The following is an 11,269-nucleotide window of genomic DNA, read 5'->3' as shown; positions in this document are numbered from 1 at the left end:
TTTGCAGTTCTTTCATCTCGCTGGGTGCGATTCTGTAAGGAGCACGAGCTATTGATGCAACTCCTGGTACAAGATCTATTTGAAATTCAACAGATCGATGTGGAGGTAGTCCCGGTAATTCTTTCAAAAATACATCGGGAAATTCTTTTGTGACGGGAACATCATTGATGCTCTTTTCTTCAGTTTTTACTTTCTCGACGTGTGCTAGAACCGCATAGCAACTTTTTCTTATTAGTTTTTGTGCCTTCAAATTACTAATAAGATGTAGCTTCGTGTTGCCCTTTTCTCCGTACACCATTAAGGGTTCTCCTTCTTCTCGTACAATGAGAATTGCATTTTTGTAACATACGATCTCTGCTTTCATCTCCTTCAGCCAGTCCATGCCAACTATTACATCAAATCTCCCTAACTCTACTGGTATCAAATCAATCTTAAATATTTAGCTACCCAGTTTATTTCTCGATTCCGGCATATATAATCTGCTGAAATTAATTTACCGTTTGCTAATTCGAGTAAAAATTTACTATCCAACGGCGTCAATGGATAACTTAATTTAGCACAAAAATCTATACTCATATAGCTTCTATCCGCACCAGAATCAAATAAAACGTAAGCAGATTTATTGTCAATAAGAAATGTACCCGTAACAAGCTCCGGGTCTTCCTGTGCCTCTGCCGCATTAATATTGAAAACTCTTCCGCGGCCTTGTCCATTCGTGTTCTCCTGGTTCAGGCAATTTCTAATAATGTGGCCCGGTTTTCCACATTTATAACAAACTACATTGGCATAACTTGCTCCGACACTACTTGCTCAACCATTACTCGTTCCGACACCATTTGTTCCTTTTGTTCTGTTAACCCCTGGTCCCTCACACTTCGTTGCACTATGACCATTTCTTTTACACTTGTTTCAAAATTTGGTGCAGAACCCCGAGTGATACTTTTCACACCTTTGGCATAGCTGCTTCTGATTGTTGTTGTTGTTGTTGCGGTTGTTATTGTTGTTGGGATGATTGTTGTAGTTGTTGTTGTTGTTGTTGTTGTTGTTGTGCCGTTTGTTGTAGTTGTGATTGATGTTGCGATTGTTGGGATAGTTGTTGCTGTTTTGGTGACTCTTATCACCGTTTTCCTCCCACTTTCTTTTGACTAACTTCACGTTAGCCTCTTCGGCCGCTTGTTCTTTAATTCTTCCCTCAATCTGGTTCACTAGTTTGTGAGCCATTCTACATGCCTTTTGTATGGAGGCAGGCTCGTGTGAACTTATATCTTCTTGGATTCTCTCCGGTAACCCTTTCACAAACGCGTCGATCTTCTCTTCCTCATCTTCGAACGCTCTCGGACACAATAGGCACAATTCTGTGAATCGTCTTTCGTACGAAGTAATATCGAATCCCTGTGTTCGTAAACCTCTAAGTTCTGACTTGAGCTTATTGACCTCGGTTCTGGGACGGTACTTCTCGTTCATCAAGTGCTTGAATGCTGACCCTGGTAGCGCATAAGCAGTATCTTGTCCTACTTGCTCTAGATAGGTATTCCACCATGTTAACGCAATACCTGTGAAGGTATGCGTAGCGTACTTCACTTTGTCTCCTTCAGCACACTTACTTATGGCAAACACCGATTCAACTTTCTCGGTCCACCGTTTCAATCCAATTGGTCCTTCGGTCCCATCAAATTCTGAAGGTTTGCAGGCAGTGAATTCCTTGTAGGAGCATCCTACACGATTTCTTGCGCCGTTAGCTGTATTGCTAGATTCAGAGTTATTGTTGGTATGTAGCGCGACCTGTACTGCGGCTATATTTGAAGCAAGAAAGGCACGAAATTCCTCTTCGCTCATATTCAAGGTGTGTCGAGTAGTCGGTGCCATTTCCTTCAAAATAGTCAAATGAAACAATTTAATCATACAGAATATTAAGAGTAGTCAATAGTATCTCGTAGTATAATATGAACTCATTTATAAAAGCTTTTTCTTCATATTAGCGTTTTATAAGTTTAAATTCGGGTACTACCTACCCGTTAAGTTCATACTTAGTAGCTAATATACAATTCAACTACTACAATTCCATATGAAAAACTGATTATAATAATATATCACATACAAATATTCTTCAAACTTACAACTTCGCTATATTACATATAACATGAAATATAGTACACTATGATACAGGACAGTTTTGAAGATAAATCTAGTTAATACGCAAGTTGTTCAGCAAAGAAAATAAAGACACGTAATTCATAAGTCCAAAAACAAGTCATGCATTCTGGTTTTACTAAGACGACTTCCCATCCTTGGTCTTGTGGAAAATAACCGTTATGACCATTAGCTAGGCAGCATGTTGTAATGTCGTCAAAAGGACGAGGGTTTCGTAATGTCCAACAGCCCCGTAATAATCTAAAAACCTTGTTTCTCACCCCAACTACTGAATCCGTCACTTGTGGAAAAGTTTTATTTAAATGCTGAAATCCGATGTTCTTTTTCTCACTTTGGTAAGAAGCGAACATCACTAACCCGTAAGCATAACATGCTTCTTTATGTTGCATGTTAGAAGCTCTTTCTAATTCACGAAATCCTATGTTGGGATATGTTGAGTCAAAATAGGTTCTTAACCCGTAGCGTAAAATTGCATTTGGGTTCCCCGCATTTAACGCTTTAAAGAAAACACGGCGTAACTTAAAGTCTCCCCAATGTGATATACCCCACATATCAAAGGAAAGCCTTTTATAAACTAAGGCATTTCTGGAAAGTCTTTCAAATGTTTGACAAGTTAATTTCGCCATAACTAAATGTGCTGATGAATTCTGACCGACTCTAGACAAGATTTCCTCAATCATATCCTCTGGTAGGTCTTCTAAAATATTCGGGTGTCTATCCTTAACGTCCATTTTGTTTTTATACTGTAAAATAGACAAGGATTAGATTCGTAATAACAAACAATACAAGCAATTTTTACATAGAACATAAAAGTACAAGTACACTACAATACATTTATTACACAACATGCTCACACCCCTCTAATCTGAATCACTAGTTTCTTCTTCTTCGGACTTGGTTCTTTTTTCTAGTCTTCTAGGGATATATGATGTTCCTCTAATACGAGTCGTCGTTTTCCACATTGGTTTAGAAAAACCTGGTGGTTTAGAGGTTCCCGGGTTATTGTCACGATATTGAAAATACGGGTGTTGATGGTACATATAAAGTTCATCGGGGTCGGAATCAGATTTCTCTATTTTGATACCTTTTCCCTTATTATTTTCTTTTGCCTCATTAAATTGGGTCGGGGTAATTTCTATAACATCATCGGAATCCTCATCAGGATCCGATTCATCGGAAAATTGGTAATTTTCCCAATATTTTGCTTCCTTAGCGGAAACACCATTGACCATTATTAACTTTGGTCCATTGGTTGAGGATTTTCTTTTATTTGACCGGTTTTCTGTGGTTCCTACTATTCCCCCCTCCGGAACCTCTTCTTCTTCCGGTTCCTCTTCTTCTGGTTCCTCTTTTCCGGTTCTTCGGGAACTTGTGAATCTTGCCAATATATATTCGACTCTTCGTTATTATTAGGTGAGTCAATGGGATTTATGCTAGAGGTAGACATCTATCACACAATATCAAACATGTTAAGAGATTAATATATCACATAATATTTACATGTTAATAATATATACTTTCCAACAAAAATGTTAAGCAATCATTTTTAAAAAAAACACGGTCGAAGTCCAGACTCACTAATGCATCCTAACAAACTCGATAAGACACACTAATGCAAATTTTCTGTTTCTCTAAGACCAACGCTCGGATACCAACTGAAATGTCCCGTTCATATTGATTATAAACGTTCCATATTAATTGATTTCATTGCGAGGTTTTGACCTCTATATGAGACGTTTTTCAAAGACTGCATTCATTTTTAAAACAACCATAACCTTTATTTTATCAATAAAGGTTTTAAAAATATTACGTAGATTATCAAATAATGATAATCTAAAATATACTGTTTACACAAGACCATTACATAATGGTTTACAATAGAAATATATTACATCGACATATGTTTCTTGAATGCAGTTTTTACACAATATCATACAAACATGGACTCCAAATCTTGTCCTTATTTTAGTATGAAACAACGGAAGCTCTTAATATTCACCTGAGAATAAACATGCTTTAAACGTCAACAAAAATGTTGGTGAGTTATAGGTTTAACCTATATATATCAAATCGTAACAATAGACCACAAGATTTCATATTTCAATACACATCCCATATATAGAGATAAAAATCATTCATATGGTGAACACCTGGTAACCGACATTAACAAGATGCATATATAAGAATATCCCCATCATTCCGGGACACCCTTCGGATATGATATAAATTTCGAAGTACTAAAGCATCCGGTACTTTGGATGGGGTTTGTTAGGCCCAATAGATCTATCTTTAGGATTCGCGTCAATTAGGGTGTCTGTTCCCTAATTCTTAGATTACCAGACTTAATAAAAAGGGGCATATTCGATTTCGATAATTCAACCATAGAATGTAGTTTCACGTACTTGTGTCTATTTTGTAAATCATTTATAAAACCTGCATGTATTCTCATCCCAAAAATATTAGATTTTAAAAGTGGGACTATAACTCACTTTCACAGATATTTCCTTCCTCGGAAATAAGACTTAGCCACGGATCGATTCACGAACCTCAAGTTTTCTGGATAAAACTACTGGAAATGAGAAAAATGGATCTAGCTTCAAAGGATCTTTGGATGGCTTGAAAGTTCTTGAATTAGAAAGATAACCTATTGTAAATAACAAAGATTCCTTGATCTTATGATGTATGAATATCTCTTAATATGATATATACATTAAAATATCGTTACAACGATAATCGTTACATATAAGTCTCGTTTCGTAATTCTTGAGTTAGTAGTCTTGTTTTTTACATATGTAGTTTATTGTTAACACACTTAATGATATATTTAAATATCATTTTATCATGTTAAATATAGTGTATCAATATCTTAATATGATACATATGTATTTAGTAGAGGTTATCATAACGATAATCGTTATATATATCATTTCGAGTTTCTTAACTTAGTAATCTCATTTCTTATGTAAATCACACATTGTTAATATATTTAGTGAGATACTTACTCATCATAATCTCATGTCAATCATATATATATGTCTATATATACCACAACATGTAGTTTTTACAATTTTGTAACGTTCGTGAATCGCCGGTCAACTTGGGTGATCAATTGTCTATATGGAACTTATTTCATTTAATCAAGTCTTAACAAGTTTGATTGCTTAACACGTTGGAAACATTTAGTCATGTAAATATCAATCTCAATTAATATATATAAACATGGAAAAGTTCGGGTCACTACAGCTTGGAATGTCACACCCATGTATTTGTGCTTAAACAAGTCCAAATACATGGAAAAACCGTTCATAAATGATCTGGAACAACCCCATACCTTTTGGGGATCAAACACACCTTTTCGGGTTAAATTGACACATTTTCAGCGTCCATGTGTTAAGTCACGCCCTGGCCCAAAGACCCGTGCCGCGGCTTAACAAAGAAATAAACACTTAAAATAAGCAAAACTCTCGGCCATCATTTCACCCTTTAAGCCGCGCCGCAGGCCCAAGAGCCGCCTCGCGGCTTAAAGCTACTGCACTCCAAAAACCCTTTTTAAGCTTATTTTCAAGCGCGTTTAGCCTTTCAAGTCGCGTTTCACATTTCTAACTTTCCAAACATTATTTCCAAGCTTATTTACATTACCTCAAACCATATTACCCTTTACGAACGTGTACTTCACACTCTCCATATCCGTGTAGCGTTTCAATGGTTTGATCACTTTCAACTTAGCAATCCGATCAACTAAAATGACGTTGGATCATGCTATAATCGCCAATAGCGTTGGCATGGACTTATCTTAATCACGCCAAATTAGTTGTGTGGTGGCTTTCGTCGATAGATGAATATAAGAGGACGAGACGGCTTTGTTCATTGTTGGTTCATTTAGAATTTTAGAATTATATAATATATATTATATAATATATAATACGGAGTATATATTTATATAATACTTCGTAACAATCACAATAAACAATAAAAGTTTTACAATTAATAAAATGAGGTGGGTTTATAAAGGAGAATGTCAAGGTTTGAAGAAAAATGTCTTTAATGATGAGTAGGAAATGATGATGGTGTTGATATGATAGTATATTAATATTAACAGCAGCTTCATGACTGTGATTAGTCTTAAAACACCATAAAAATGTTAATATTTGAAACATCTCAACACATAGATTGATCAATAAAAAAAAGGCTATAAATTCCATGGATATGAAATTAGAACCCTGACGTAGCATATAGTTTCAACTATTTACATAACTAGCCTCCTCTGCTTAACAAAGGTTTCACCCCGTATATACAAACATACATTTGTATACGAAGCATTTCAAAAAGGGACAAAAAAATTGCATTTATAACCCTTCAAATAGAAATTCAATCCAAAATTAAATCCAAAGTAACTATACCAAATTAACTTATCAGATGTAACTAACTCCTACTTAACCCTCCTTACGTAATCGAATCTAAACTCGCACTTGAAGGGTGTAAAATGCAATTTCTTAACAAAAATGAAATTATCGCAGAAGCTAGCCTCTCTATACGTTGATCTGTTCTCGAAAATCAGATTAGCTATCTGACTAGCATACGACCGAGGCAATTGTAAGCGGATAAGGGAACGTGTTAGCATACTGAAACGAGATCGTGCGTCCGTTAACAAGTGGTTTCCCTTCGTTAACAAGGCAATCGTTGAAGCGTAGACGTTTAAAGAGACGAGGGTTGATGAGACGAGCGGAACTGAACCAGCCGCACGAGAGATGGATGCCCGAGATGTTGCAGCCAGTGGTGCAAATGTTCATGATTTCCACGGTGTATGTAGGGATGCCACTTGGCAGTGGAGCAGTGGGTCCCTGGGTAATCACTATGTCTGACGTGGAACATTTGTCTGCCCATATTCTGTTCGGCTGAATTTCCACTTCTGCAGAAAGTGCACAAAATGTATATATTAAAACAAAAACAAAGAGAAGAAAATGACTTTATTGTCTTGCTTTATATAGAAAGGGATTTATATCCTTGGCTAAACAAAAATTATTATATCAGATACATGAAAATGTATAACATCTCTTCTTTAAGCTAATATATATTGACCAGATATGGCATCCAATAAAATTCATCCAAGAATTTTGGAAGTTCTAATATTCAAAGCAAGTGTAAATAATTTATATATATATGTAACAGAAACATATCAATGTGAATTTTGTAAAACATGAGCTAAAAATAACAAAATGGGACCATTTCCATTAAGAGGGATATAAATGATTTAATTGCCTTTCATCAAAGTATATTAATAATCTGTTTTCAATAGGTCAACTAACAAAATCTAACCTAAGATGTTTAATTTAATGCAAGAAGAAAATACAGAGTAACACCTTTTTGACTTTGCAATTTAATAGTTCCTAGGAAATTAATATTGATACTAGCAATAAATTACATTATATTCATCATATCTTACATATATGTATATATATGCACCAATTATAAATTTCTAAATCTGAAATATTCATTTGGTTTACATGTGTGGCACTAAAAGACAAAATAACTAAATTTAAACCAATACAAATATACATACGTGCACCATCACAAATTTGTGCATACAACAGAAACTGTACTGTTACTTCTACCAATATCCCAGCATATCTGAGCAACGCCGCTAGACACTAAACCATGCGTGCAGTGTTTCAAAAGAGGTAACCAATATGAAATTAATTCTTATTTCATTTTTATTATTCAAACTAAAATACAAATTTTCACAGAACAGCTCACAGACAACACAACAGATATGAGGTAAAAAGTGAAAAATTATTTACCATGAGCAACCAGTAGCTTGCGATGAGAACCTGAAACCTTAGTGCTGTTGAGACTAGTACTCTCTGCATCCATATTGGTACCGTTCACCGTCTCCAGTTCCACCATAACACCACCGTATTTCATTACACCTTCATGAAACAAAATGCAACAATACATAAACACAAATTATTCAGTATAAGTTACGCACTTAAATAAAATAAAAAATAAAAACATATTTATTAGAATCGATTAATAAACAAATAATTTGATGAAAGAGTAAAATTCATTTACAAGTTCGATGAATAACTATAACATACCTGTAATGAACGTAATCATTACAATGATTAGTAGTAATACCGAAAACGACGCCGTCTTCATTTAACTTGAGTTGAATCTGATTCTTCTAGAACGTTCGGTAAAAGTCCTGATTTCGAACCGGCTTTATATAAAACTCCGGTTTAGATTCCGGTGAGCTGCAACAAATCTGAGAGATTAGACCGGAGATTGATATTGAAATCAAATTATGAGGTGTACTTGTACAAACATTTATATATGTAGCGGTAATGTGCGAGTATAAACATCAAATCAAACGTCCACCGCCGAATCTTACTGTAAAACTGGCTGTGGTTTGACTAAAAGGTCAAATCTCCTGTTATAATAATTATTGCAATTTTTTGAAAACATATATTTCTGACCAATTTAATATTAAATGTTAAATACTTGTATGTAAACAGAAACTAAACATTCATCTCGAATAAAAAACTACAAATATCAAAACGGAAAGTTTTCAGACACTGTAGCTTCCGCAAAACCGGCGGTTCAGACGAATTAAACTTCATTATTTTGAAATATATAAATATATATTCTATAAGAGCTCAAACAATAAAGCAGTTAACACGAAAGCGGTGAAACATGTTACTATGAATAAATTGAACAAATAAGGCAGATTATATCGTTGAAATTGAGCATTTGTGAGATTCATGCACCTTTTTTTCTTCGTTTGATTTTGCAGGACCGTGAAAAATGAAATATCAGCTCCGATTGGCGTGCACGAGTTACGAATATATATATGTAGGATTTTGTAGAGAGAGAGAAACTTTTTAGGAGAAAAGAACGATTTAGGGTTTCGAGAAATTTGGAAACGTTTTTATTGTGGATCCGGGTTTTATTCTCTGTGTAATATAGAAGGAATGTTTTTTAGACGATTTAGCAAAGCTTTTACGGAGTATTTATTTCCTTAAAACTTTTTACAACTTATTCAAAATGTGGATATTTTACTTTTTAAAGAATAATTGTATGGAGTAAATAAAATAAATTTGGGATATTCAAAATTTAAGTTGGATTCCTCTTCAAATGTAAAAAAAATCTTTTATGAGTAAAACTTTGGGCAATAAAATCATATGCACTAAATTACTAATATGATTTTCGTTTTATATATTAGTCGTGAGATCGGTTCATGAAATATCGTTATAAGATCAGTTTTACCATTTTTTAGAAAGTTATTAGGGTGCTCTCAACGGTTATGCCTTTCAAGCCGTCCTCCTTTTAATCCTCGAGGACACCATTGGAGCAAATAGTTCAGACTCTAGTCCAGTTTTTAGTCCAACCTTTAGTCCTTATCCATGTCTATGTTATATTGTGTGATTCCTTTGTGGTAGGGTCAAGAGGGAAGTAACCATTCATGGGGAAGGGGGGAAGCAAAAACTTTTTTTTTCCTCGTTTTTTGAAAAAACTTTGTTCACGAACATTATAGATGAGATGAAAATATGAACATTTAGTAGAGACACTTTGTGATAAATGTTTTTATTTTGGCGGGAAAACGCTATAAGAAGTAATATATAACAATTATCGTGTTTTTCGAGCGTATTTTGAAGTTTTAGCTATTGGGGTTTAGATATTAGGGTTTATAGGGTTTAGATATTAGGGTTTAGAAATTTAGGGTTTAGGGTTTAGATTTAGGGTTTAGATTTAGGATTTAGATTGAGTTTTTAACACGACCAAACCCTAAACCCTAAACCCTAAACCCTAAACTCTAAATCGGGCTAAATTTTACTTCACAAAACATGAAAAAAAAACGTTCATATTCTTCACGAACAATATTATCTTGAATGTTATTTTTGTCGATCGTTTTTCCGCCTAAATAATAACATTCATCACGAAGTGTCTCTTCTAAATGTTCATATTTTCGTGTGATCTTGATGCCGGGAAAAAAAAATCAAATAAAACGAAAAAAAATAAAAATTTGCTTCCCCCCGCTTTCCCCCGATTGGTTACTTCCCCATTGATCCTGCCCCTGGTTCCTTTTGCTTATTTAGTTGTACATTTAACTAATTAATTAATATAGTGAGTCCCAATTTGTTTGATAAAGTATGTCATTTTTAGTAGTGTTTAGTTTTGAGTTAGTCTTGAAAAAAATTGTTGATGTGGCGCTGGTGACGGTTAGTCTTGGGAAGAAAGGAACTTCACTTTTTTGGGAGCACCCTTACTAGTCAAGTTTTATTGTTGTAACTCATTTATCATTATTATCTAATTTTGATAATTATTACAAACAAAATACTCGGAGAAAACTCCTTTTGGTCATTAATACTCTATTCTTATTAGTCAAACGGGATGTTAATTAGATAGCGTCATTATAGTTTGTGCTTTGCGGTTATTTTGTGACGTTATTAATTTCTAAAGTTAGAAAATCTAATCTAAAATGGGTAATAAATAAAGATTTAAGAAATTATGGTAACATATTTAAGTTAGTTAAACACGATATTTAATGCACCTGTTAAGAAATTATGTTATGCAATTAAAACGCAAATTTAAGGTAATAGTGTAATACATTCGTCCCAAAATCGGCGCCAAACAATGTTTCAAGTACCACATTGTGTAAAAACATATACTTCCTAGTATATTTTTTTTCTTATATTTTATGATGAATGCTAATTAAACTTATGTATATTTATATATATTGATTTTATGAGACGTTCGTTGAATGGAAATTGTAAAACATATTTTTGCAAATGTTGAATATACAACAGTATCAGTAAATTTATTGTATATATCATGATTAGAATAGATTAGATGTTTAGATCATATCTAAAATAATAAAACCTAAGATACCAAAAGACATATCTTTGCTACCAATAGATTATCAGATACTGAGTTGACGCAAATATGTTTTTAAACAAACAAATAAGAAGTTAATAAAATGAGTTTCATACTTAATTCTTAATTTTGGATTAAAAATGCACTTTATTTCGCCCGTTGGATAAACGGCAACGCAATATGTTTGCATAATCTATTCAAAGTTTTAGGCATATACTGCTATATAAACTCATCTGCATATCAGGTA

The 11,269-nt window shown here is 34.0% G+C and overlaps 1 long non-coding RNA gene across 1 annotated transcript; it reads right to left on the bottom strand.

The window, feature by feature from the left end:
• Nucleotides 1–7,950: 7,950 nt before the first annotated feature.
• Nucleotides 7,951–9,093, bottom strand: LOC139892576 (uncharacterized). Its single transcript, XR_011774155.1, has 3 exons — nt 8,916–9,093; nt 8,247–8,402; nt 7,951–8,078 (listed from the first exon to the last, which is right to left on the bottom strand). It is a non-coding gene; the product is annotated as an uncharacterized lncRNA (long non-coding RNA).
• Nucleotides 9,094–11,269: the final 2,176 nt, after the last annotated feature.

This window comes from Rutidosis leptorrhynchoides, chromosome 2, assembly GCF_046630445.1.
Source record: "Rutidosis leptorrhynchoides isolate AG116_Rl617_1_P2 chromosome 2, CSIRO_AGI_Rlap_v1, whole genome shotgun sequence".
Lineage (NCBI taxonomy): Eukaryota > Viridiplantae > Streptophyta > Magnoliopsida > Asterales > Asteraceae > Rutidosis > Rutidosis leptorrhynchoides.
The sequence above is the reverse complement of the archived record's forward strand: the minus strand, read 5'-3'. Positions and strand labels throughout refer to the sequence as shown.